The following is a 22,348-nucleotide window of genomic DNA, read 5'->3' as shown; positions in this document are numbered from 1 at the left end:
GCAATGACAATTAATTGTTGGCTTTTTTGGACCAGCTGCTGTATGTGTTAACTTCCTAAAGCAAATCAAGCTTTTCTTCCATTTCCAGTTGTCTAGGAGACTCCATCCCATCCTTAAAAAGAAAAGGAGTACTTTTGGCACCTTGTTAGTCTCTACAGATACAGACTAACACCGCTGCTACTCTGAAACATTCCATCCTTGCAGATGATGACCTGGCCTCACTTAGACACACGTTTGTCACTTTTCCTTTGGACTACAACAATGGCATGAAGCCTTCAGCCCTTAAGAAACTCTAACTAGTACGGATGTTGCAGCTCCTCTTTTCAGCAACAAGGGTTACTCCTTCACTTTCTACACTGGCTTCCCATAGAATATCATGTCAAATTCAAGGTCTCAAATTTTCTCTTAGTGGGGCTCAATGGCCGGGGTCCAGGATATCTAAAAGATCGCCTAAAGCTTTGGGAGAAGGATTCTAGTCAACAACTCCATTTCTCAGGGACAGTGAAACTTATTTACAATAAGGGTAAAGCTGGCCTGTGAGGGAGACAGTACTTTCTTGGGGGGCTAGTCTGAGCTGGTCAAACAAACTCTCATAGGAACTAAGGATAATCACAAATCTCATTGACTTTTACTCCAAGTGCAAGATGCACTTCTTTGACCTTGCTTTCTCTCATATAAACACATAGCAAGGGGTACACCTAAAAACAAAAACAAAACCCTATGAAAATAAATCACTTCAGGCTTCATGCAATTCTCCCCTGGGAGAAAGAATGAGAGAGAGAAGGAACCATGTGTGACAGATATTAGTCACATCACTCTATGGATGTCTGGAAGACACTCGGATCCTACTGTGACCAGGGCAGTATAGGAGCCTGAATAGATTAGAATAATCTTTGTTTATGACCTGCAGAGTCTGCTGGCCTTACTGCCTCATGTAAGTGTTTCATATCTGGCCACCAAGCACCAGAAATAGAATAGGCAGGAGGATGAGAGAGAAAGAGCTCAGATTTTGTTCCCACAGAGTACACACTGATTACATCTTTGCACTTATTTTTCCGGACTCAGTATGCCAGTTTTGTCTGCCTCTGTTAAAGTCTTTTTGGCAAATCTGTTTTGCCTTTGCTCTTCCCACTTCCTATATGGTTTGTTTTAGGCTGATGTATGTTGTTGGGGTATGTGGTATGGCTGGTGGGGGTTGGGTGCGAGTGGGTTGTGTGCTTTGGTGCTTGTGCATGAGGGAGTGGGGGTTAGAGTGACCGGGTATCCCGACTTTATAGGGACAGTCATGATACTCTGGGCTTTGTTTTCTGTAAGCGCCCATTACCCCCACCCTGTCCTGATTTTTCACACTTGCTCTCTGGGCACCCCAGTGGGGATTGTTGGTTAGATGGGACGCAGGGAGTCTGTCTGTATCAGACATTCTTTGTTTTAAAAAGTGCATGTGTGGGGGAGTGTGTGTAAAATAGCGTGGTGGGGGGTGTTCCCGTTGTTTTCTGTAGAGTGGACGCTGGGCTTGGAGGGGTGTGATAGGCATGCTGCGGGTGTACTTGGGCAGTGTCGCTGTGGTTTCTGGGCTACTGCACTGTCTGAGGGTGAACTGTGCGGTGTGTTGCTGCGGGGCAGTGGCGTTGGAACAATTTGTATAGTGAGGGGGCTCAGAGCCATTGAACCAAACTGTAAACCCTGGATATGATGGAAACTGCTTCAAGCCAGGGGGGTACAGCCGCAGCCCTAGCTCCAGTACCAGTGTCTGGGGATGTCATGCTGGGGGGTAGGGGTGGGGGGGGGAGGGAACCGGGTTTCTGTGGAGAGGCGGGGGCGGGTCACACCACACAGGATCTGGGCTCCCGGCCCGGGACACTCCGTCCCCTCCTCCCAGTCGCTCCCCGCGCGCAGCCAATGGCAGGCGGCGGTGGCGGGAGGTGTGTGCCAGTGCCTCATTTCCGGTACCTGTCAGCCAGCCTCCCCCGACCCCGCGCGAGACGGGCTGGGGCTGGCCGGCTCGCGCGCGCCGGGAGCGGGGACGGTTGAGAGCGCGAGCCGCACTTCGCCTCCCCTAGAACTCTGCCGCCGGCTCCTTCGCCTCCTTGCCGCCCGGGACGTCCGAGGGGCCGCCGGCGCCGTGGCGGGGCAGCGGCGCTCACGGTAGTCGCGGGGCAGCCTGGTTCTCGGGCTCGGGGGGCGGCCGGTACCGGGCTCGCCGTCTCCCCCTGCCACGCGCGCTGCGGACGCCCGTGTTGTGGTGCGGGGGGTGCGGGGGGGACGGGACCGCGGCCCCTCCGCCGCCTTGCCCTGTCGCGAGGGCGGGTGGCGCGTTCTCCCCGCGGGGCGCGCGGGGCGGGTGGCTCGGGTGAGGTGTGCGGGGGGGGAGGGGAGGGTTGCTCGCCCTGTGAAAGTGTTGTTGTTCCAGGGAGACTTTGCCTTGGCCCCTGACAGCAGCAGCCGCCGCCGCGGGGTCACCCAGGCGTCCCGAGCCAGCGTCCCGCAGAGGTCGGCGCGTGTCCCTAGAGGTCGATGCAATGGGAGCGGAGCGGGGCGGGGGAGCGGGGGTTGCTGCTGCTTGGACGCGCCGCAGGGGGCTCCGTGCCCTGGCCCCCTGGCTGTCCCTCCCTGCGCACCTGGGGGAAGGCGGGGGCTGGAGGAGGCTGAAGGACTTGGCGTGGCAGGTTTTGCTAGTGGCAGGAGTCGTGTGTGTCCGCCGCGTGAGTAGGTGGGGGGTCCGCGGGTCCTTGCCCTGCGTGTGCAACGTCAGCCTTAGCTGCTGCTAACCCCTGGGCCTGCTCCGGTGGTTTGACAAGAAAAACGCGTTCCCTGCTACCTGCGGGGCTGTCTGAGGGCTCAACAAGTGGAGGGGGGCTGTGGAAGTAGGCATTAAGGGGCTTGACTTAATCCTCAGGCTCCAGCTTGTCCTACGGGTGCCCAAAATCTCTCCATGGGAAGAGGAGTTGGACAGGATATGTCAAGTGGGATTATTTGGAATTAAGATGTTTGGGACCTCCATAGTACACCAAGCCGCTGTCTGAATCCAGTGCAAGTAAGGAAACATGCAAAAGTTGTTCTTTTTTTTAAAAAAAGAAAAACTGTGTGGGAGTTAGAGAATGCATGTAGAATTTTTTCTTTTTCAATTTTTATTAGTAACTAAATTTTTATGCTATATATGGGGTGGAGGATATCAGCCAGCAGGTATAGTCCTGGTAAAATGTAGTGGGAGCTTCAGTCTGAATTTGGAAGGTAATTTGCCATCCTCTGGAAACCACTGTCACACAAGGGTGCCAATTGTGGCTTTTGTGATATTTTTGCTAGGAAATAGACCGAGAACATAAACTTGTTGGCTTGCCTAAATAAGCCACCAAATAGTCATCAGATGTTAGTGACTTTTAATACAACCATATGGTCACTTTGATTTTGTGAGGATGAAAGTCTTGAAACCAACCTTGGTCTCTTGCTAGCAATGTTTGAGAGCACTGCACAAGCAGCATGCTTGCTCCCTCCATGTAGGGAAGGAATACTTGAGGTAGTCACTTAAAGAAAAAAAAAAAAAAGAGAGAGGGAGAGTGTTGCCAAGATGTTGATGCCCGGAATTGCAATAATCACATTCTCTATAATCAGATGAAGTAGGGATTTGTGATTTCAGGATTTGCATGGTCAAATAGGTTAAGTTTTTGTTCCCCCGTGCTCTCCCCATGTTACAATAGCAGCAAAATGCCCCTTTTTCTTAAAAGGAGCTATGAAGTTTAAGGCATGGAGCAGTGGCTGTGTTTCACTTGTGATTTCATATTGTCATGTTTTAATGTTTTCTGGCTCTCTGAGTGGTGCTATGAATGTTATAGCTGGTATGTGCCATAAATATAAAATATGTTGTTTTCTAGCAGAATAGCAGACAAGCCTAGGAGCGAACCATTTCCAGTTTCTTCTGGAGAGTGGTTTACAGTGTTATAAATATTTTATGTTAAAAGGTGAAAAACATTTTTATTAATAATTTGGGATTTTACACATTTTAAATTTTACACATTTTAAACTTCAAGCAGCTTTTGCAAGTCACCTTGAAAGGCTCAGTTTCAATTTGTTTTCCCCTTTGGGTTGGGTGGATAAGGGAGTGGATTTAATCAAGTCATTATTTACTTTAACATAATCTTTCATGGGTAGGGGTGTGTGTGTGTGTGTTTTTAACAGGCATTATAAAGTGTGTGAAAATTAAAAAAACCCATCTTAGGGGTGTGACTGGTATTCCAAAGGTCTATTATAAAGACAGAGTGTGTGTGTGTGTGTGTCTGGGCAAGCAACTAGAGTGGTTAAATTTAGAGTACTGAAGAAAGATGCTTAATGTGGGTGTAAGCATTTTTGGTTGGTAATAAATAAATAGCAGAATGCCACAAGGATTTCATTAAGGAAGGTTTTGTTTGCCTTATTGGACAACCAGAATGCTAGTGGGCCTTGACAGTCTTACAGGCTTATGTAGTCCCACTGAGACTACTCGTAAATATAAACACATCCATAAGTAGCATTACCAACCTCAAGCATTAATAAGTTACTCCTGTGAGAATTTTGCACCACTGTGCAATGCAGAATTTTGCAGAAGTTAATGTTGGGTGTGCAGAATTTCCTTTTCCCCACACAGAAATGGGCTGCAGAGATGTTGGCTGCCAGTAGGGGCTGCTGGACCTGGCAGAGCCTAGCTTGCAAATAGAAGACAAGGCCTGGAGGAGAGGGAGGGAACTGAAGGGTTCCCAGTAGCTGCAGTACCCAGCATGCTCTGAAGGAAGGAGGCAGTGGCGTACAGGAAACTCTGTGCAAGCCTGAAACCCAGCATCAGACTGTTTCTCCCTCTGAATCCCTGGGCTCTAGAAGAGTAGGGTCTGTGAGTGTCTGTGTCATGATGGGGCCCGCAGCTGAGCTCTGGGCGGGGGCAGTGTGAGTGTCTGGGCTTGGAGGGAGGAGCGGCTCTGGGAGAGCGGGATGTGAGTGTTTGGGTTGGGGGGACCATGGCTGGGCTCTGGGGGAATGGGGTGTGAGCGTCTGGCCCCCCGGATGGGCTCTGAGGGAGAGGGGGCGGAGGAGCAGGAACTGAGTTGTCATAGGGGTTTCTTTAATTCTCTACTCCTAGGGGAATTTTTGTGTGTCTGTATTGTTACAGACATACTTGCTGACAAGTATTTTGAAATAAATTACCAAAATAATTGAAAGTGGCATGATTATGTAGTGTTATTTTGACAAATAAAATTTGCAGAATTTTAAAATATTGTGTGCAGAATTTTTAATTTTTTGGCACAGAATTCCCCCAGGAGTAATAAGTCATGTGATATTTTTAAATGATATTTTTTAATTTCAGTGTTTCAATGTGAGGTTTTTTATGGTTCACTCTGTTTTCAAATTTTTACCTGCAACCATGAGAGTTAGAGACTTGGGATTTCTATAATCACTTGACTCCAGGAGCTCTGGTTTTATAAAAATACTGAATATCATGAAATTCTCAATAAAACTGCAAGATTTGGCAATACTATAAAGTGATTAGGGCTTCAATATTGTAGTTATTTAAAATACTAGAGGAAACTAGGTATGTGTTCTCCAGCAAGCAGATGAAGTATATCTGATTGAGGTGTGCAAAAATATGAAGAATCTGTGAAAAGTTACACCCTGCGTCTTTGCATGTATGTATTTTATGGTTGGTTAAAAAAGACAGAGAAAATAATAAGGGAAATGTCAAAGTATGTGAGTCACTATAGAGAAAACTACAAGTAGTTTTCCCTGCTTAAGTTATTTTGTAAAGTCTGAGATTATTGAAGAAAAAAATACCCTGAAGTGCCACTATTTTGATTGTATTTATTTTATTTTATTTTATTTTATTTATTTATTTATTTATTTATTTTAAAGAAAAAACACCAGCAGCCCAGGATTTATGAAGAGCTCTACGGTAACCAGTGAGCACATGAAATGGAAGGGGAACAGATTATGGCAACTGATTTCCGTTTCAATCTTCCAAGCGGTTGCTATAAATAGTGAGTAAAATATATTCTTATAAATTATGAGAGCTACCGTAACAGCATCCTCTGAAGGTTTAAGGGAGAAAACAGTTGAGGAAGAATTTATGTACAAAGTAGTTAACCTGTATAATCAATTTACAAGGGAAGAAATATGAGCAAGAAATATAAATAAATAGTTGAAGGGTGAAAAGGAGGTGAATAAATGTAAATAGATTTTCTGACTTCCTTATACCTGTTGCTGTGCAAGTCTTTATTTTCCTCTGCAGAAGTAAGGTAAATGCTTGATTTTTGTGAAACTTTTGTGAAACTTGATTTTTGTGAAAATTTTTGTAAACATGCTTAATTTTTTATTAAATCAACTAGAATTGAGGACCTCTTGGTATCAAGTCTACAAAATGAAATTTCAAGTCTGTGGGTCTGACCTGACAGAATGCTGTGCTCCTTTTTAGTGAAAGTGCTCTTCCCCCTTCAGGATAGAGCCCTAAATCACAACTTTTATTAAAAGTATTAAATATGATTTTGGCTTTTTATTTTATTTTTTTAAATACATGCTAGGTGTACTGTAGTTTGTAGTGTAAAAATATTATAGACGGAAGTATTGCCAAACCTGATTCTGCTTCTTCATACCAGATTTAATAATTTCTGCTTATGTAATATTTGTTTTATATAAAAGTGTTTTTTATAAATATTTGAAAATCTCTTTGTAAATCTCACTGTTGTGTTCGGTTATTGTCTCTGATAATAGACCTAGGTGTAGGGCAACGTTTGTTATTTGAATGTTTGTGTTTTTAATATGTACATAAATGAGTTGTGGAAAGAGAGCCATTCTGACATTTCCATAACTTGGAGGTCAAAAGATTAGAAGTGGAATCTGTTAATACAGGAATAGTAGACAAAGTTGGACTTGATTTAAACTAATTGTTACGAGCTCAAATCTATTTTAGATTATGCCTGTGGAAATGTTAACAATATGGAATAGCTTTCAAAATATTTGTGCATCAAGCTATGAATTCCCATACAAAGGATAATACAAACTACAGAGCCCAGGGATCTGTAACTGAATGAACTGATGATTTAGTTTATGTTTTAAGTCCGAATGGTAAGCTCAAAAAATACATTCCCTACCTTGATGAGTTCACAATGTAAAATTATCACATCGCAGTTAAAAGTTGCTGAGGTATGATGGCAATTGGAAATTTTGAGTGTGGGTGGGCTGCGTAGGCAGATGGCTCCAGCCTCCTGAAACACACAAGGAAGCCAGCTTGTACTTCCTTTAATAAAGGATCAGTAATACCCACCTACTGCTAACATGGTAAGAGAGAACTTTAATTGCTGTAATATATGCAAATGAGCCAATTAGAGAGTAGGTTCTTACAAAACTCATCCAAGGTGGCGTAAAATATCCGAGGTACAGTTTAACCATTTTACTTGCTTTGGTGAGTGGGAACTGTCATGAATAGTCCCATTGGCATCAGTGGGACTTCTTGCTTCGTAAGGGTATCCTAAATGATTTGGATTGAAAATAAAAATTGATAATTTTAAATGACTTATAGTATATGGCTAGGTCTTTGGGCAGAAACACTCTTCTTGTTGTATATGTCTGTACAGTGCCTTGCGCAGTGATACCGTAATTGTTGGTTTGGGGTCGCTAGGTGCTACCCCAATAAAAATAATTATAATATTTGAGGTATATGACTGTAGAGTTACATTGGAATTTCTTCACTCATCTAAGATGAAAAGAGCACCTAAACTTATTTTTAGAGGGTTCTTTTAGATAGCTTTCCCAGTTAACAGACTAGCAGTAGCAGTAGACTGCTAGTGTAGCTAGCAGTCTGCTGAAGGAAAACTCTACCCATTTGAAACCTAGGAAGCTGGTAGTTCACATGGTAAGAAATACTTCTCTCCATTATCAAATGAAATTTTTAATTACAGTTGACACTTCTCAGCTTCCTGCTGGTGTTAAAAATCTTGCTGAAATTGTATCAGTTTATGCCAGTGGAGTCAAAATGCAGGCCTGTATTAACAATCAAAAAACTTTTCTCTCCTGCTTCCAGGAGAAGTGCTTCCTGCCATGGTTAGGATGCAGAATGGTACAAATAAATTGAAGAATCACACTGATTCTGCTGTGTGTATGTATGGGAAGAGCAGGGAGGGTGCAGGCTTGGAAGAGATTTCCCAGGGAGACTTTATACCAGCTTGCATACCATGGAGCTGTGTTCAGTGGGTTTCTTCACAACAGCAGGGATGAGTGTTACACTAAGTGAGTCCGCTAGTGACTAGTCAGCCTTCTCCAACATGTAGTTGTCCTGTGCCTGCTGGTAGTTTGCCAAGGAAGATTCCAATCCAAACGCTGTGTAAATCCACTGCAAAAATCTCACATGCTTGAGATTTGTACAGAGAGCTGGGATTTGGCACTTGATACAGGTGTAACAGGTGTGAAAAGGATCTATCTAATCTAGCTATCTTTAAAAAATGTTTGAGTATTGGACACTTTAGGATTTATTAAATAAGGTTGGAAACTGGTTTCAAGTCTTAGGCTTCCATATTGTGTCATAAATTATATTGTTGCAGCAGGCATCATTAGGTGGTGCTGTTTCATGTAGTCTTCCAAGTTATTTTGCTTAGTGTGTAAGAAAATGTTCAGTCTTGGGAAGACGTGCTGTGATAGTTCGTTTTTGATATGGGAGTTTTTGTGTAGAGGCAATAGTCCAAGGAGAAGGAGTTGTGTGAATTGTAAGAGAGTTCACTTTCTGCTTTGGTCTCTGATTAGAGTAGATTCTTGAGACAAAGTGTGTTTCCAGTTCCCACAAGACAACTATCTGTGTCTGAGGACTTGGGTATGTGTGTAAATAAAACAAGTAACATTTAGAGTATACCCAGACTCTGTAGTGCTGATTTATCCTCCACCAAGAAGCTGACCTGCACAGCCCTGGACATCCACGCCTGGCAAGGGGGGACACTGATGTCAGAATGACACACTCAAGTTGGAAGAAGGAGCAACAATATAACTTTTCTGCAGTACACTCAACACTAGAGATAAGACTTATATAAATGGGCCAACACTTTCAACCTGATTGCCAAGAGTTACTCTTCTAAATCTGTATTTTATGTACCTAAATTTAAGTGGCCTGATTTTCAGGCATACCAAGCACCCACAAACCCCACTGGAGCTATAAAATTGCTGCATTACTTGTTACAAGAAGAGTCCTATTGCCCTGAAAGAAACATTCCGTATAAGGGTCTGTTCATCTGGTAGCTAATCACTTGTTTTACCTCTCTTCCGCATAGTTTAAAATAATCCTTTTGTTTAAATGGGAGGTAAATCCTGTATCTTTTTCTGCTACCCACACAAGTATCAAATGGAACTTAACTTTTCAGCCAACATCTTTGGGGCTCTAGCACAGTCCTGGGTCTGAATCTTAAATTGAAACATTAATATTATCAGCTGCAATGCCTTAGCAAAATGAATAAAAACTATTGTACAAATGTTTGGGGCCCATGTAAACCTGGTTTCTGTGTCTTGCCTGAAGTCATTCAAGAAGCCAGTGGCAGTCATTTCAGCTGTGTGCCTCAGTTTCCCCATCTACAAAAATGAGGTTAAAATACTGTCCTCCTTTATAAAACATTGTGAGACAATTAAACCAATACCATGTTATCTAAGAAGTGGGGCATCAAATCATTCAAAGGATAAGCAGAGACCGAAGATGTCAGTGAAATAACTGGCTATGGTTTGGCATCTTTTCTTCTGGAGTGGAGCAAGTCTTGTGATCGCTGTATTGTGTTGAGTGACATTATATAGAACTGTGATGTCATGTATCCAAGAACCATATCCTCTATTTGACATCTCAGTTGCTTGAAAGTGTGATTATTTTGTGTCCATTTGCTAAAAAATGTGAATTCATTACACTTGTGCTTATCAACAATCAGCCCAGCAATGCTAATTCTAATGTAAACTTTATTTTCAAATAGCTTGTTTATGGTAGGGGAAAGACTCTCATGCTAAGATTTCTAGCTTACTGGAAACAAAATGGGTGTTTTCTTACAGAAAAGACTTCATTCAAAGGGGGAATTTGGTTTCACATTCCGCAAAGTAAGGAAAGTTTGTATTTAACAAATTATTTCTATTTAAACAGAGTAGAAAAGCAGGCTCCTGTTACTGTGTTCTACAGAAGAACATCATGAAGGAACGAGTTAAACTGGCAGTACAGTGAGAACACAAGCAAACCAAGCAGCCTTTATGGCCTTGGACATTAGAATTTGTTTAGCGTGGGGAAGAAGAGAATGATGGCTAGAACACTGTGATTTACCCCTCCTCATTCTGAAAGTTACTATGGGATCTTTAACTTCCACCAAAACAAATGGTCAGAAAAGACCTTCATGTAGTATCTTGTTTGAAGGATGGTAATTCTAATAGCGCATAACCCTGTTGCTAAACTGAATTCAAGTGTGCCATTTAGTATCAGTAGGTAAAGGAATACAATTTACCAATAGTATAAAACCACAGAAAGTACACAGTGCAGTCCTTCTCTGCTCAGTCTTGTTAAGTGTTTTCCAGGAACAGATGTAAATTCCACTGTAGCTTTTCAAATTGTGAATAATCATGGTGTGTTGTGTTTAGTGATGAATCATGCAGGAGGTTGCAGATGGTGTGAAGAGTGCAGCTGTGCAGAGACTGGGGAAGCTGAGATAGAAGACTGGAGGGGAAAGTACCTGGGGGGGAAAGATGATGAAAAGATAGATTGGAATGCCAGTGGGGGAGGGAAGAAGTCAGCTGGGAAAGAAGATTGAGGGTGAAGGGGTAAAGTTAAGCCTGAGGCCTGAAGTTGGGGGTGGGAAGCGAAGGCTGGGAAAGAGTACAGAGTTAAACTGACAGATATTGGAGTGCTACTGTGAAGTGAGCTGAGAGAAAATTGCAGCATTGGATGACGCAGAGAAAGTGTGATTGTCCAAAAGTAAAAGAGAATTTGCACTATTGGAGGGGAGGCTAAGATGAAAGCAATAGGGAAAGTTGCAGCACAGTGTGTGTGGAGGGAGAGGGGGAAGGGAGCAGGAGCTGATCTGAAAACATTGACTGCAGTAGTGAGCTATTTTGGGTTGAGGTGCTGAACGCAGAGGTTTGGGAGGGCTGTTATGGCAATAGATGATTGCATCTGAAAGCAGGGACTGGACTGCAGTTTATGGTTATGGGTGGAGGGGTAGGTAAGAATGGAAACATTGAGGAAAAGCTCTTAAATATGGTGGATGCTGAAAATAATGAACTTAATGCCAAAGGTGTGAGAAAGCTGAGACCTTGTCTACATTACAAATTACTCTGATATAACTTATGTGGTTGTGGGGTGTGAATAATACACACCTCTGAGTGATTAAGTTATACCGACCTAAATACGGGTGTAGACAGCACTATGTCAGTGGGAGATCTTCTCCTGCCGACATAGCTACCACCGCTCATGGAGGCGGGAGTTAAGTTGACGGGAGAGCTCTCTCCCATCAGCTTAGAGTGTCTCCACCACAACTGCTCCGCTGTAAGTGCTGTAGTGTAGATGTAACCTAAAATACAGCATAGTTCAATCTATTTTAAACAGATTATCATATGCATCTCTCTTAGTTTTCCATGACTATTTTATTATTAAAAAAAAAAAAACAAGAATCAATAAATACTATAACAAAACAAATTCCAAGTAACTTTATTCAGAAAAATGTTGCCACTGGATTGTCTGTCAAAGCTAGTTTTTGCCTTCAGGTCAGAAGTCCTAAACCAAAAGTGAATATTTAACCACTCTTCCAAGGACAGTCAATAATCTTTTCACCTAATGGAGCATGAGATTAGAGGGGCAAAAACAAGGACCCTCAACAGCTATAACGTATTTCAAGTGTTAAAGTAACATCAGGTTTCCCAAGCACAGTTTATGCATTCTACAAACCATAGTAAGTGGAACACACTTTCTGAATAGCCAATTAAAAAAGGTCAGTACCCAATGTGGAAATATGCTCTCTGAGCTATTTTATACCATATCAGGGTTGTTCTTAATGTATATTAAAACAGCTAAGAATAAAGGTAGATAAAATTCCTGCTTTCTATACTTGCATAGTCTTATACAATAGATTAATACAATACTTTCTTTTATTACTTATGAAAAATAACTTACATAATATTCTGAATTTAGATAATTCTTTAAATACGTCTCCCACTCCTACAATTTTATGCTCTAAATAAACAAAATGGACTGGGAAAATTAATCATCCAGTAAATCATTAACAGCTATTTGATATCTACAAAATACTGCATCATAATTGTGTTAAGTACCATAGTGAAACTTAATTTGGTCCACCAATATGAACTGAAACTTTCTTACACAAATGCATTCAAATGTTCTGAGGTCTGAAGTCAAATGTTTTAGAGATACTGCAAAATTTCTATTAGTGGAGCTGTTCTCTGACCAGTTAGTTGTGAGCTAAGTGTGTCCTGCTCATCTATAGATAAGGGCGGGGGGAGTTTAACATAAGGACAACAGCAGCTATCTGAATTTGTGGTATTTTCCCATGATCGTTGTCAAAGTTCCTTCCCCACTCTGAATGCTAGGGCACAGATGTGGGGACCTGCATGAAAACCTCCTAAGCTTACTTTTACCAGTTTAGGTTAAAACTTCCCCAAGGTACAAACTACTTTACCCTTTGCCCTTGGACTTTTGCTGCCACCACCAAACGTCTAACCGGTATTATTATTATTAGGAAAGAGGCTGTTTGGAAACGTCTTTCCCACCCAAATCCTCCCTTACCTTTACACCCCCTTTCCTGGGGAAGGCTTGATAAAAATCCTCACCAGTTTGCATAGGTGACCACAGACCCAAACCCTTGGATCTTAAGAGCAATGAAAAAGCATTCAGTTTCTTAAAAGAAGAATTTTAATAGAAGAAAAAGAATCACCTCTGTAAAATCAGGATGGTAAATACCTTACAGGGTAATTAGATTCAAAACATAGAGAATCCCTTTAGGCAAATCCTTAGGTTACAAAAAAGACACAAAAACAGGAATATCCATTCCATTCAGCACAGCTTAGTTTCTCAGCCATTTAAAGAAATCCTAATCTAACGCATATCTAGCTAGATTACTTACTAAGTTCTAAGACTCCATTCCTCTTCTGTCCCTGGCAAAAGCATCACACAGACAGACCCAGACCCTTTGTTTCTCCCCCCCTCCAGCTTTGAAAGTATCTTGTCTCCTTCTTGATCCTTGTGGTCAGTTGCCAGCGAGGTTGTCTTTAGCTTCTTAACCCTTTACAGGTGAAAGGGTTTTTCCTCTGGCCAGGAGGGATTTTAAAGGTGTTTACCCTTCCCTTTATATTTGACATGCCCCCCAAATCACAGATAGGGTGAAACGCTGGCTGGGATTTCTTCCTGGAGCTCTAGGAAAAAACAGAGTTAATAAGACACATGCACCTCTAAATATACTACCAAGTATATAAAGACTAACAATATTTTCCACATCTCAAGGACGATTTTAACCAGTTGATTCTGGGAAACTTTCACGGGAGAGTGCATCAGCCACTTTGTTAGAAGCTCCTGAGATGTGTGGGATGTCGAAATCAAAATCTTGGAGAGCTAAACTCCACTAAGTTTTTTGTTATTTCCTGTGGCAGTATGAAGCCACTGTAGCGCAGCATGGTCGGTTTGCAGGTAGAAACGCCGTCCCCAAACATATGGGCGTAGCTTTTCCAGAGCGTAGACAATGACATAACATTCTTTTTCACTGACTGACCAGTTGCTTTCCCTTTCAGACACCTTCTTGCTGAGAAACACTACAGGATGGAATTCTTGATCCGGTCCTTCCTGCATTAAAACTGCTCCCACACCACGCTCGGACACATCTGTGGTTACTAGGAACGTTTTGTCAAAGTCTGGGGTACTGGGTCAGACATGAGTGTCGCTTTAAGTTTGTTAAAGGCCTTCTGACACTCTTCGGTCCACTGAACAGCATTTGGCTGTTTCTTTTTGGTCATGTCTGCCAGTGGGGCGGTGATTTGGCTGTATTGCGGTACAAATCGCCTGTAATAACCGGCCAAGCCTAAGAAGGATTGAACCTGTTTCTTTGATTTTGGGACAGGCCACTTTTGGATAGCATCCACTTTGGCCTGTAGGGGGTTGATAGTTCCTTGACCCACCTGGTGTCCAAGATAAGTCACTCTGTTTAGGCCTATTTGACACTTCTTAGCCTTAAGAATGAGTCCTGCCTCCCTTATGTGCTCGAAGACTTTTTGTAGATGTTCCAGGTGTTCTGCCCAAGAATCAGAAAATAGGCCACATCGTCAAGGTAGGCGACTGCATATTCTCCTCATCCCGCTAGTAGACCATCTACAAGTCTTTGGAAGGTGATGGGTGCATTCCGCAGCCCGAAGGGGAGTAGATTAAATTCATACAGCCCGATCTGTGTGGTGAAGGCTGACCTTTCCTTGGCGGATTCATCGAGCGGTAGCTGCCAGTACCCCTTGGTTAAGTCCAAGGTAGAGATGTACTGGGCCTGTCCTGTTTCTCTAATAGTTCATCTGTGCGTGGCATTGGAAAGTTGTCTGGTCAAGCCCTTTTTGCTTGGACTACCGTAAGCTAAATGCTGTATCTCCCCATCTGGTTTGGGAACTAGAACCACTGGAGATGCCCAGGCACCGCCAGAGGGGCGGATTACACCCATCTGTAACATATCCTGGATCTCCCGTTTTATAGCAGGTTTAGCTTGAGGAGACACCCGGATAGGTTGGACTTTAATTGGGTGAGCATTACCTGTGTCAATGGAGTGGTATGCCTGTTCAGTCAGTACTGGGGTGGCTGAGAACGTCGGCATGTAGCTAGTGCACAGCTCCTGGATCTGCTGTCGCTGCATATGCCCAAGGGTCATGGAGAGGTTCACCTCTTCCATGCCACCAGCATTTTTCCCTTTGTAGTAGACACCTTCAGGCCACTCAGCGTCATCTCCTTCCTGGGCTGCAAACTGACAAACCTTTAATTCTCTGGAATAAAAGGGCTTTAGAGAATTAATATGGTATACCTTAGGCTTTCGGTTGGAGATGGGGAATGCTATGAGATAATTAACAGTTCTCAGGCGCTCCTGGACCGTGAATGGCCCTTCCCACGATGCTTCCATTTTATGGCCTGGAGCGCCTTTAAGACCATGACCTAGTCTCCTACTTTGAAGGAACGCTCTCTGGCATGTTTATCATACCAGGCTTTTTGCTCTTTTTGAGCAACCTGTAGGTTTTTTTTAGCAAGGGCTAGAGAGGTTCAGAGGGTGTTTTGTAGGTTGGTTACAAAGTCCAGAATGTTAGTTCCTGGAGAAGTCGTACATCCCTCCCATTGCTGCTTCACCAACTGAAACGGCCCCTTAACCTCATGGCCATATACAAGTTCAAATGGGGAAAACCCTAAACTAGGATGTGGTACAGCTCTGTAGGCAAAGAGCAACTGCTGCAACACTAGGTCCCAATCATTGGAGTGCTCATTTACGAATTTACGTATCATGGCCCCCAAAGTTCCATTAAGCTTCTCCACCATGCCATTTGTTTGATGGTGGTAAGGAGTGGAAACCAAGTGATTCACCCCATGAGCTTCCCAAAGGCTTTCCATAGTTCCTGCCAGAAAATTAGTTCCTGCATCTATGAGGATGTCGGAGGGCCAACCTACCCTGGCAAAAATGTCTGCTAGTGCCTGGCACACACTTTTAGCCCTGGTGTTGCTTAGAGCTACTGCTTCCGAACATCGGGTGGCAAAATCCATGAAAATCAGTATGTATTGCTTTCCTCTGGGTGTCTTTTTCGGAAAAGGACCCAGAATATCCACAGCTACTCACTGAAATGGAACTTCAATGATGGGGAGTGGCTGGAGAGGGGCTTTGACCTGGTCTTGGGGTTTTCCCACTCTTTGGCATACCTCACAAGACTGGACATAGGTAGAAACATCCTTCCCCATTCCCTCCCATTGGAATGACCTCGCCAACCGGTCTTTGGTCCTGTTCACCCCAGCATATCCACTAGAATGATCGTGGGCTAAGCTCAAGAGCTTGACCCGGTTCTTAGTTAGAACTACCAACTGTCTCTGAGGATGCCAGTCTTCCTGGTATCCACCAGAAAGAGTTTCCTTGTATAAAAGTCCTCTTTCTACAACAAACCTGGATCGATTAGAAGAGCTGAGAGGCGGTGGGTTGCTCCGTGCCGCTGTCCAAGCTCTCTGGAGGCTTTCATCTACTTCCTGTTCTGTCTGGAACTGTTCCCTTGATGTTGGAGACATCAGTTCCTCATTGGATTGTGGACCTATGCTTGGTCCCTCTGGAAGCGATGTAGGGGATAGGGCTGTTTCCGTTGACTCTGAACCGCTCTCCGCTGGTGCACTATGTTGGGATTCAGGCTCCGGCTGAGCCTCTTGGGTAGGGTTATGGGCTGCTGCCGGTTCAGGTTCGGTGGGGCCCTCTGGTGTTGAGGTTGCAAGTACTGGATTCAGTGCTGGCAATGGGTCTGGTGCTAGTTGTTCTGCCGGTTCCGGTTCTGGCTCTGTCTGGGTCTCTGGGACTGGATCCATTACTGCTGTTGCAGACATTGGCCTGGTGTCCGGGTCCCTTCCCGGTAGAAATTTCCGGAACAGAGCTAGGCATGACAGCTTGTTTAACCTGGCTGCGGGTGACCATTCGCACCCTCTTGGCTTGCTTCACATGATTGGCCAAGTCTTTCCCCAACAGCATAGGGGTGGGATAATCATCATAGACTGCAAAAGTCCATGTTCCTGACCAGCCCTTGTACTGGACAGGCAACTTGGCTGTAGGCAAATTGAAAAAGTTTGACTTGAAGGGTTGAATCATCACTTGGATCTCTGGGTTGATTAAATTGGGGTCCACTAAGGAAGCACGGATAGCCGACACTTGTGCTCCGGTGTCCCTCCACGCGGTGACCTTCTTCCCGCCCACACTCACAGTTTCCCTCCGCTCCAAGGGTATCTGGGAGGTATCTGGGCCTGCGGACCTCTGATGTGATTCCGGTGCAATGAACTGTAATCTGTTGGGATTCTTGGGGCAATTGGCCTTTACGTGCCCCAGCTCGTTACATTTAAAACATCGTCCAGCTGATGGGTCGCTGGGGCGTGGTGGGTTGCTGGAGAACGGTGTGGCGGGACGATAAGGTGTCTGGAGGGTTCGTTGGGGGGTAGTTGGGGCCTTGGGTGGCCCTCGGTAGTAGGGGGTGGTCTGAGGTTGTCCCTTCTGGTATCTGCTCCAACTGCGACCAGTTTTTTTCTTTTCTGCCACCTCCACCCATTTGGCTCCAATCTCTCCCGCCTCAGTTACAGTTTTGGACTTCCCATCTAGGATGTATCTTTCTGTTTTCTCAGGAACACCCTCTAAGAACTGCTACATTTGCATTAGGAAGGGCAAATCTTCTGGAGATTTAACACTTGCTCCTGATATCCAGGCATCCCAATGTTTCACAATGCGGTAGGCATGTCGGGTAAATGACACGTCTGGTTTCCACCTTAGGGCTCTGAATCACTGACGGGAATGCTCGGGTGTTAGCCCCATTCTGACTCTCGCCTTGGTTTTAAACAGTTGATACTGGTTCATGTGTTCCTTAGGCATTTCAGCCGCCACCTCAGCTAAGGGTCCACTGAGCTGCGGCCTCAGCTCTACCATGTATTGGTCTGTAGAGATGCTGTACCCAAGGCAGGCCCTTTCAGAGTTTTCTAAGAAGGCCTCAGTATCATCGCCTGCCTTGTGGGTGGGGAACTTTCTGGGATGGGAAGTGGTACCTGGAGAAGGATTGCTAGGGTTTGTTGGTATATTCTGCTGAGCCTTTGCCTTCTCCATCTCCAGTGCATGCTTCCTCTCTTTTTTCCTTCTCCTCCAGTTCTTTGGCCCTTGCCTCCATTTCTTTTTCCTTCACCTCCATTGCTCTCCTGTGGGCAGCCTCTTGGCTTTTTTCTGCCTCCATAGTTCTCCTGTGAGCAGCCTCTTGGTGGTGGTTTGCCTCTTTCGCTGCCTCCATTTCTCTCCTGTGGGCAGCTTCTAGGGCTTTTTCTGCCTCTTTCGCTGCCTCCAGTCTCGCTAACTCCAATTTGTGTTGTGTCTTGGTTTCTGTCATCTTTACCTCTCTGTTTTTAACTAACTTTACACCCAAGAGTTAGAAATAAAAACAAACAAAAACTTGGCTTGTAAAATTTTGCTGTACTGTAATGTGATACCTATATTCTCAGATAGTGATTATCAGCCTACAGAAAAATCCTAAAAAAAAAAAACCAAAAAGCCAACAACAACCAAAAAAAGAAACCCTAACATCTTTGTCTCCAGGCAAATAGGCAGAAAACCCCTCTAGTTGCTCTTAGGTTAAAAAAAAATCTTCTTCAGGTCTGTGAAGACTTGTGAATTTCCCTGCAGGAGGTTAACTACCCTGCCTTTAGGTAGAGAAAACTCCAGCTCACAAAAGACAGTTCCTTTTTGTCTTTGCTCTGGCCCCAAAGCAGAGAAAAAAACTCTTAACTGCTTTCAGTTGGAAACCTGCTTTCCAGCAGCCCAAAGGAAAAAAAAATTCCCTTTTTAAAATCTGTGCTTCTGGATCAAAAAAATCTCAAATTGATCTCAAAATGATTTCAAGTTGATCCCACCGCTCTACCACCATGTCAAGGTTCCTTCCCCACTCTGAACGCTAGGGTACAGATGTGGGGACCTGCATGAAAACCGCCTAAGCTTACTTTTACCAGCTTAGGTTAAAACTTCCCCAAGGTACAAACTATTTTACCCTTTGCCCTTGGACTTTTGCTGCCACCACCAAATGTCTGACCGGTATTATTATTATTATTGGGAAAGAGCCTGTTTGGAAACGTCTTTCCCACCCAAATCCTCCCTTACCTTTACACCCCCTTTCCTGGGGAAGGCTTGATAAAAGTCCTCACCAATTTGCATAGGTGACCGCAGACCCAAACCCTTGGATCTTAAGAGCAATGAAAAAGCATTCAGTTTCTTAAAAGAAGAATTTTAATAGAAGAAAAAGAATCACCTCTGTAAAATCAGGATGGTAAATACCTTACAGGGTAATTAGATTCAAAACATAGAGAATCCCTTTAGGCAAAACCTTAAGTTACAAAAAAGACACAAAAACAGGAATATCCATTCCATTCAGCACAGCTTAGTTTCTCAGCCATTTAAAGAAATCCTAATCTAACGCATATCTAGCTAGATTACTTACTAAGTTCTAAGACTCCATTCCTCTTCTGTCCCTGGCAAAAGCATCATACAGACAGACCCAGACCCTTTGTTTCTCCCCCCCTCCAGCTTTGAAAGTATCTTGTCTCCTTCTTGATCCTTGTGGTCAGTTGCCAGCGAGGTTGTCTTTAGCTTCTTAACCCTTTACAGGTGAAAGGGTATTTCCTCTGGCGAGGAGGGATTTTAAAGGTGTTTACCCTTCCCATTATATTTATGACAATCATCTCCCTAATTATCTAGTTTAGGATGCCCTTATGATATGGATGCACTTCCTGACCTGATCTCCATTTCTGCAAAAAGGAAGGATTGTAATGATCATGTTGAGTAATTCAAGGCCTAGGGTTGTACCACACCCGTCATGTTAGGTAAAATGGCAGCAATCATGTAGGCATAGTAAGTAAGTATGCCCACAAAGCCTTCATGTTGTACACTTGTGTAACAGCAAAGGATTCATCTTTGATTGTGTAGCTATAAGTTGTGTAATTTTCATGTTAGTCGTAATTTTCATGTTACTCATAATTTAGAAGCCAAAAAGTAATGTTTGTTTTTAGAGCAGCAAGAATTCTTAGTTCTGAGAATAAATAGTCAATCCTATCAGTAAAGAATCTCTGCATTGTGCTGTACATCCAGTGCTGATGAAAATAATGACCTGCAAAGACAAAGCAAAATGTGTCCCTCTCAATTCAGATTTAGTTCGTGAGTAAACATTTTTTAGAAATCTGTGCATATGTATGTAGCCTGAGAAGTGTTGTATTGGTACAAAATATTAGAGGTTGAATAAGAAGCAATTTCAGAAATAATCTGAATCCTAGACTCAGTAAACAAAATTAATTCTATGGCTTTTTAAAATCAATACACTCTCTAAAATCACTTTAGAATTCCTGTTGTCAGTAAGAATGACGAAGACACTTCTGTATCCCATGTACATCTCACAGTTCTAATGTCTTTTAGACTACTATCCCATCTAGAGTGTTTTTGTTTGGTTATATGTAACAATGTGTTTAACTTTGTTAATGAGAAATAACCCATTTCTCCCAGTTCCTTTGTTCAGGTGGATTTAAAATTGCAGTGCCATTTGAACTTATTTTTAACAAATGTAATGAAAATGCTGTGTATAAGATGCACATTTTCCTTTAAAGCAGCATAGCAAAATTGGAGGGTGTGATGCTTTTTGAGGCACCCAGGGCTCTGAGTCACCTTGTTGCTACCTGCTTCCTGTGTGCGTGTTAGGTCCCAGACACAACCAGCCTGTTCAGCCACTCAAGCACTTTCCTGTGAGCTATACCAGTCCTGCCTTTGCCCTGTGGATTGACAGTAGATGCACTCCAGCTCCCGAGTCCCTTCAGTGCGTCCCTCTGGGCTATCTAGCCCCTGACCGCTGTATACTCAGGTATCTGAAATCCCTCTGTCCCCAGAGAAGCAGTGTAGCCCAGTTTACACGTTTTACCTTAGTCCACTGCTCCTGTATCACACACAGCCTTGAGTTCAAGTATAGTAAAACAAAAGGAAATTTATTTTATGAAAGAAGAGAGATTCAAATAGAAAATGGTGTATTGGGTGTAGTGAGTTTGTCAGGTCTGAGACGGGAGCTGCTTTTAAAGAACAGTGAGCCTTTTGCTGGTTAACATTAGTATGGGCCTCTGTCACAGAGGGTTTACATTTTGCATATTTTAAGTGATTATTCTGTTGGTAAACTCTTTATAATTTCAATCACCACTGAAATGCAGATGGTATTTACCATTTGCCATTGAAGAGCTTGATCCCTCAAAGACTTAAGCACATGCATAACATTACACAGCTGCGTAGTTTCACTGGCCTGCATTCATAAAAGTGCTTTGGTGCCTAAACCCCAGACTTAGGCAGCTAAGTCCCAGAGCTAGGCTCCACTGTGATTCAGAAAACTCCCACTGGAACCTGTAAGTGCCTAAACTCACTCTTCCTACATTTCTGCAGTAAAAAGTTTCCTAGTTGCCCATTTCTTCCTCTAAGCATGCTCATTACTGCCTCACTCTGAGTGTCGGGACCTATCTCCCACCTGAGCCCCACAGTGATTCATGAACCGAGGGAAGATAAGCATTCAGCTGTCTAACTTGTGCTCGGCCTGATCCACTAGGTGTGCGCAGAGGCATGCTTGTGTGTGTGTGTATATGTGTATTTTATTTATATATATATATATATATATATATAGTTTTGAAGTTTAATTATGAGATTTTGTGGCTGCTAGGGTAAACTGGAGATTTTTGTTTTAACCAAGGAAATTTTTTTTATTGTTTTAACCAAGTATAATCATTTGGGGCTGGCTCTAGCTCTGGAGCATCTTGAGTATTAGGGACATTGTAAGGGGATAGGGACCTGAAACAACATTGGAGAGAAGGGGCAGAATCAGAAAATGTACATCTGGAGAGGGGAAGTGAGGAAACTAGTAGAACTGAAAAATCCAGTTGGGGAGGGGAAGGGGGGAGGGTTCTGTAGGTCAGAGGTGGGCAAACTACAGCCTGCGGGCCACATCTGGCCTGTGGGCCATGTTCTGCCTGGTGGCCCCTTAGCCCCCGGCCCCTCCCCCGCAGCCTCAGCTCACTGTGCCGCCAATGCAATGCTCTGGGTGGTGGGGCTGCAAGCTCCTGGGGCAGTGCAGCTGCAGAGCCCGGCCTAACCCAGTGCTTTGTGCTGCGCAGTGCATGGCTGGCTCCAGCTGGGCGTCGCGGTTGCCTGTCCTGGTGCAGCAGAGCCGCCAGCCACCGGTGCTCCAGGCAGCGCGGTAAGGGGGCAGGGGGTGTGGATAAGGGTTGGGGCGGTCAGAGGATGGGGAGCAGGGGGGTTAGATGGGGCAGGGGTCCTGGGGGGGCAATCAGGAAGGAAGGGGGGTTGGATGGGGAAGTCAGGGGTGGGGGTACCGGGGGTGGTCAGGGGACAGGGAGTGGGGGGGTGGGTTGAGGCAGGAGTCCTGGGGGGAGCTGTCAGGGAACAGGGGGGTTGGATGGGGCAGGAGTCCCAGGGGGGCTATCAGGGGGCAAGAAGTGGGGGGGGTCGGATAGGGGGTTGGGGGCCAGGCCACGCCTGGCTGTTTGGGGAGGCATAGCCACGCCTAAGCGGCCCTCCATACAACTTCAGAAACCCAACGTGGCCCTCAGGCCAAAAAGTTT

The 22,348-nt window shown here is 44.2% G+C and overlaps 1 long non-coding RNA gene across 1 annotated transcript; it reads left to right on the top strand.

The window, feature by feature from the left end:
* The first annotated feature begins 1,964 nt into the window (after nt 1-1,964).
* Nucleotides 1,965-21,854, top strand: LOC144929530 (uncharacterized). Its single transcript, XR_013634808.1, has 3 exons — nt 1,965-2,145; nt 5,872-5,996; nt 13,756-21,854. It is a non-coding gene; the product is annotated as an uncharacterized LOC144929530 (long non-coding RNA).
* Nucleotides 21,855-22,348: the final 494 nt, after the last annotated feature.

This window comes from Lepidochelys kempii, chromosome 1 (genome assembly GCF_965140285.1).
Source record: "Lepidochelys kempii isolate rLepKem1 chromosome 1, rLepKem1.hap1, whole genome shotgun sequence".
Classification (NCBI taxonomy): domain Eukaryota; kingdom Metazoa; phylum Chordata; order Testudines; family Cheloniidae; genus Lepidochelys; species Lepidochelys kempii.
This window is presented reverse-complemented; position numbering and strand designations above follow the sequence as displayed.